At 44.2% G+C, this 5506-nt stretch overlaps 1 long non-coding RNA gene across 1 annotated transcript; it reads left to right on the top strand.

Moving 5' to 3' along the window:
• Nucleotides 1–2959: 2959 nt before the first annotated feature.
• On the top strand, nt 2960–4123 carry LOC118924574 (uncharacterized). The gene is made up of 3 exons (XR_005029660.2): nt 2960–3012; nt 3328–3473; nt 3806–4123. It is a non-coding gene; the product is annotated as an uncharacterized LOC118924574 (long non-coding RNA).
• Nucleotides 4124–5506: the final 1383 nt, after the last annotated feature.

The raw sequence follows: 5506 nt of genomic DNA, 5'->3' as shown, positions 1-5506 counted from the left end.
ACCAACTTCCATATGCAAACAAAGTCATCACCGAGCCCGTAAGTAAGTTATGTTGTGTGAACTGGAAATGGCAATTTTAACTATAATGCCAGCAATGCCATATTTAAATCCCTTTGTGGCATCATTATTGTGTTCAACTCAAAAGTCTCAGATACTTCAAATAAACCTAGACTATTATTATTTTCAGGACACCCAGTTCAAACCTCAAAAGAATAAATGCTAACTTAAAAATGTAAGTGAACATCCTATGAGCTTGTTCTTATTTTCTGGTTGCTTCCTTTTGAATTATGTGTCTGCATTTTCATAGAGAAAACTGAATGTAAAAGCACAGAAAGCTTGAGAAGAACATTCTTTAGGAAAATACGTACTCTAAATCATTTTGAGTAAAGATTTGTGCACCGTTTTCTTGAACCAAATTGAAGGTCGTGATCCTATAAACTATAAAACTCAGCCGGCATGGCTGGATTAATTATGAATTCCATCAGTGCCCTCTGATGGCTGTGCCTTAGGTGACAGGCTGGCACTGGTTACATGACATCACGATAAAAAATATGTACTTTATGCAATTCATCATGCTTTTGGCATTTTCTTACCGTTGAGTGTTTATCTTTACTTTTATATTTGGAAGTGCTGAAGTACATGACACACATTTTTTTTGCCAGATTTAGCAAAAGCTCTCCATTAATAGTTTCTTTTACACTATATACATAAAGTCTTTGTGCTGATGGGAAGTGTTCTTAGCAACTTTCAGATCCCCACAGGTGGAAGCACATTACTTAGTATGATACTGAAATCATCACCTGTCAAGTGGGCACATGCCATGCCCTGTAATGTGAGGATAGCACTGGCTGTGTAAACTGAACAGCCATTTGTAACATTGTTCTTACTGGCAGACCTTGTTATTAGAGCCTTTCAAGATACTTTGTTTTATGAAATGTTTGAGAAGCAGCCTGTGAGCTCTAAGAATCCGCTGTCTCTATTTACTGCCTGGTGGGTGGGCACTGTAACCATCTCCCCCTCCCCGAGTGTTCTGATCATCCCTGAAGAGACAACGGTCTCTCCAGTTACATCAGATTAAAGGAAAAGGAGAAGTCTAAAATGTTTGCTTGAGATTAGTAGCTAGAAATGGCACAGAAACGTGATTTCACTTCAGACCTGACAGTGATTAGCCATTAGCCATGTACCTTTGGGGGAGACCATTGTTGGGTGTCAGTTGCCTCCTATGTAAAATGAAATAGCTACATAAACCTGTCAGCCCGTGTCATTAAGCATATGCCTTAGAAAACAGTTGAGTGTTTGGGAAGTTATTTTAAATATGGTGGAACTATTGTATTCTTGCTGTCATTATGTATCTATGCACAATCGATATATAACAGTTAATCGTGACACGTAAAACTCTTGTAATGGCTAGCTTTTTAAAAAAAACTGTTATAATTTTGAAATTTTAGGGCTTCCTGCATACTTTTAAGAGATCGACAAAATATTTTATATGCACCATGTAGACATTATTTGTGCTCATTTCTAAAGAGTTCTTCATTGATTGCTTTACTCATACAATGTAAGCAACTAATTTATCAGCCTTTGGTATTTAAACCTGACCTGCCCAAAATAATAATTAAATATGAATAATGAGAGAACTTTCCACTTAGGCTTTTGAGTGAGAATTGTTAAGACTGTTATTTCCCAATACTATTAATTCGTGATGAATTACCTGGTGCCATCAAACACAGCTCTGCTACCTGAGAATCACTATATGCTACCGCCTCAGAAACAGAGCCAAAGATTAAAAAGCTGAAAACAACAAAAAAGGAAGAGGCTTCCAGCTTTCAGTGTGGCTGGAAAGAGGTCCTGTTGTAACAGGCCCTGGACTCTGTGTGACACTGAGGTTCATCTTAGGGACAGAAGGGCATAAAACTGAAACACCTGGGGTGCTGAGGTCCCTTCCCTCCACCTCATGCCCCCTGAACTTCCCCCTCTGCACACTTGCCCAGAGGAATTGTTAGCAAACCTGAACCGGCCTCTCTGGCCTGCTCGCACACCTCTGTCCAAGCCCTGTCCTTGTGCCGGGGGACCCAGCCTCTCTGTTTGCTGAGGGCGATCATCTGTTATCTCCGCTCCTTGGAATTCCAGGCGGTGGACTGGACACGGCCTAGTTCCTTCTCAACTGGAGCCTGGAGAAGAACAAGGTGGGGAGAGGGCTTCCTTCTCCTCTGTTCCCTGTTGTTTCAGCTTCTGTGGTGCCTTTATTTTGTGAGGCACAGGAAATCACAGGGGGAATTTGCGTGAAGACAGAGATTAAAGTCCAGGCTGACAGCAACGACCTCCAGGCCTCGTAGAGCAGGTTTCTGAAACGCTGCGGGCTTGCAGGGGGTACTGGGGGGATGATGGGGAGTGAGCCCAGGGCACCGGCCCCATCCATGCTGTACACTCCCCCATCTAGGCCTCTCTACCCTCTGGCTCTGAATCCTACTTGCTCTTCCTCCGTCAGGAAAACGCTCTGCCTGCACAGAGGAAGGGTTCTCATCTTCGTTCCTTCAGGATCCAAGCAGTCTTGGGATTCCCTTCATGTTCCTTTTCACACGGGAGGTTTGTGTGCACTACAGCGCATCTAAGTCAGCTGGCGGATCTCACTGGCTGCTCTGTGTCTTCCCCTGCACCAGCCCCTTGGGACGGTGCTTCATGAACGTGGTTGTTATTTTAACTCAGAATCTTTTAGCAATAAGGATGTTTGGGGTTGTCATTACCCTCTGCCACACAGCCTAATATATTTATGAGAATGAATGAATTGCATGTAAATAGTGATCCATGCATTTTTGCTGAAATACTCTTGGTATATGAAAGCCAGAAGAATATGTACCTATTGTTTCATGATTTAAACTCCTAAAATTTGCCATTTTCAAAAACAGTGTTTTCAAAAGATTGTACCATTGTAATAATTGTGCTATTTTCTTTTTGGCTGGCACTATCTAAATGCGTGAAGTAAATGTATACGGAAGAAAAGCAGGTGCATCAGTGAGCTATTTCCTGACAGTCTTTTCAGTTGGGTGTCAAGAATTCAGGTCATTTGGGTAACTGAATTTCCTATTTCAAGGCAGGAATTTGAAAAGTTATTCTCTCCTAAGAGATTGTAGTAGCTATTTTCGGAAAGTGCCTACTTTCTGATGAAAATCCTGTCTCTGGAGCATGAATGCAGGGTCTCCTCTCACTTTTTCTCTCTCTTGCTGTTTCTCTTTGTCCTTTCTCAGGAGACGCCTCAAGCTTTTATGATTTGGTTGGTCCTGTTGATCAAAAGGAATACAGAAAGATCTTCTTTTGCAAATTTTACAGAAGAACACAGCCACATAAACACCCTCCTGGGATCACGGAAGGGGCCTGCGCAGGCCAGGGGCGTGAAGCTCCGACCCGAGCAGCCGCAGAGCGCCTCTGCCTCTGACATGAACAGAGGGGTCAATCGCTGCCTGTATTTCCTCCAGGTGAGGGCATGCACCTATATGGGACACTGTCTGGCTCCACAAAGTGACTGGGAGGTAGACAAAAGGGCCCCGGGGTAAGGGGCCCTCCCAGTGTCTGGAGGGTGGCCTTGACCCGGCTGTCCCCGCTTCCCTGGCAGCGGAACCCGCCTCTGCCACACTACACTTGCCCCTCTGGGACCAGACTCGGGTGAGCCAGGCTGGGTGAGAAGGTTCTCTGCCTCGAGATGTGCTGTCCAGTCCCAGCCGGTGCGGCTCTGGACTCAGACCTGGTATATGTTTGGGAAATACAAGTAAAACAAAGACATCTCCGAACCCAAACGCTCTCCACACAGGCAGTGGGGGAAGCAGGCGTGTTTATGATGACAAAGGCCTTACACCAGTGTCCCAGGCTGTCCTCACCATCGCAGGATGTAGAGCCAGCTCCCTCCGGGGACAGCTGTGTAGGTACAGCACCATCACCTACGCACCTTTAAGAGTCAAGACAAAGGGTAACTAGTCTTTAACAGAACTTGGCAGTTACACAGAGTTCCTTCTAACTTTACTGTGATGACTGGAGCCGCCATCTATGGTGCCTGAGTGGCCTTATCCAGAGAAGAGAGAAACCTCTAGCATCTCCGTGGTTGGAGAGCTTTGCGACTTGGACACCCACCAGTCAGGCCCCTGCCCCCCACAGAGATGGGGAGATGGGGTACAATCTCCCTGGATGTTTACATTTCAACAGGGGCTCCCGAGTTCTTGGGGGGGACAGTCCTGGGTCATAAAGCTGACAAGGATCTACCTACTTTCAAAAGGATTCATACACACATTTCAAAAAGGAGAGAAAGGATTGAAAATCACAAGTTTTCAAGGTAGATACTCTAGGGAAAAAGTTGGCAAGGGAAACTCCCCTTCCTTTTGACAGGGAGAATTAAGCCTCTTATGTTTAATCTGCATTTGCCTTACAATGTCACGGATGAAAACCCTAGGTCAGTGAGAGAAGTCTGTCATAACTGCCTCCTGAATTGTCTTTGGGCCAGGACCCTTGCCTCATCTATGTAAGATGTTTATCTTAGATTTTTTTTACAACCACTTCTTTCCAGGTACTCTTTTGATGTTAAAAGCCAAATTACTTATCTTTTTTTTTTTTTTGCTATGGAATTATATAACCTGTCTTTTAAAATGTATTTTAATTATCCCTTATTTTGATGGACATTTCTAGTGACTCTCACATCACTCCTGTAACAGGATCACATCTAACATAGGGTAGATGTTCAATCCAAACTTGTGACTTAAATATGTGTGGATTGATTGATTAATAATGTCCTATATTTATACACTGTAGAGTTTCAGCCTTTTTGATGTATTATCTCAATGGCATGTACTGTGTCATGGAATACTGTATTAGCATTAAGATTCTATAGATCATGGAAAATTTAGAGGCTAGTTATAGATGATTTAGGAGGGTTATTGATGAAGTACAGGCAGGTGGAGTTAAATAAGTGTGTTGTGAAAATACACATGAAGTGTGTTTCCTGTTCCATCTGAAGCAGATGGTCAGAGACACAGGCCCCTTCTACCTGTGAACTCAGCTAGCCTTCCGACGCTCCTTCCAAATTGTTCTGAGTGTCACCAAGGGGCAGAGGCTCCCTCTGCCCTTGACTTGCGTTCATAGCCCCTCGCCCCCAGGCACCTTCAGTTTTCCTTCTTTTCAGCTCTGATGTCATCTCTCCTTCATTCTCATCCTTGTTGAAAATTCCAGTGTCAGTGGTACCTGCCCCTGCTGCTGAAATCCACGGTGTGCACCCCAAGGTGGCTGATGTACACTGTTGAGGATGTTAATGTGTATGTCGAGGACCCTGCGTGTTATCAGAGCTGAAACTACAGGCACCACATCCTCTTGCAGGGGCAGCAATGGGGAGTGGGGCTGTGACACCTTGTATCACACCCTTGTGGGCTTTGGTAGTGTGTTCACTTGTAACCCTTTCACCATTTACAGGAACCCAAGAGATCTAAGCTGAGCTAGATCTGAGCAACAGCATGTGATATTATACAGG

The sequence above is a fragment of the Manis pentadactyla genome, chromosome 9 (assembly GCF_030020395.1).
Source record: "Manis pentadactyla isolate mManPen7 chromosome 9, mManPen7.hap1, whole genome shotgun sequence".
NCBI lineage: Eukaryota > Metazoa > Chordata > Mammalia > Pholidota > Manidae > Manis > Manis pentadactyla.
The sequence above is the reverse complement of the archived record's forward strand: the minus strand, read 5'-3'. Positions and strand labels throughout refer to the sequence as shown.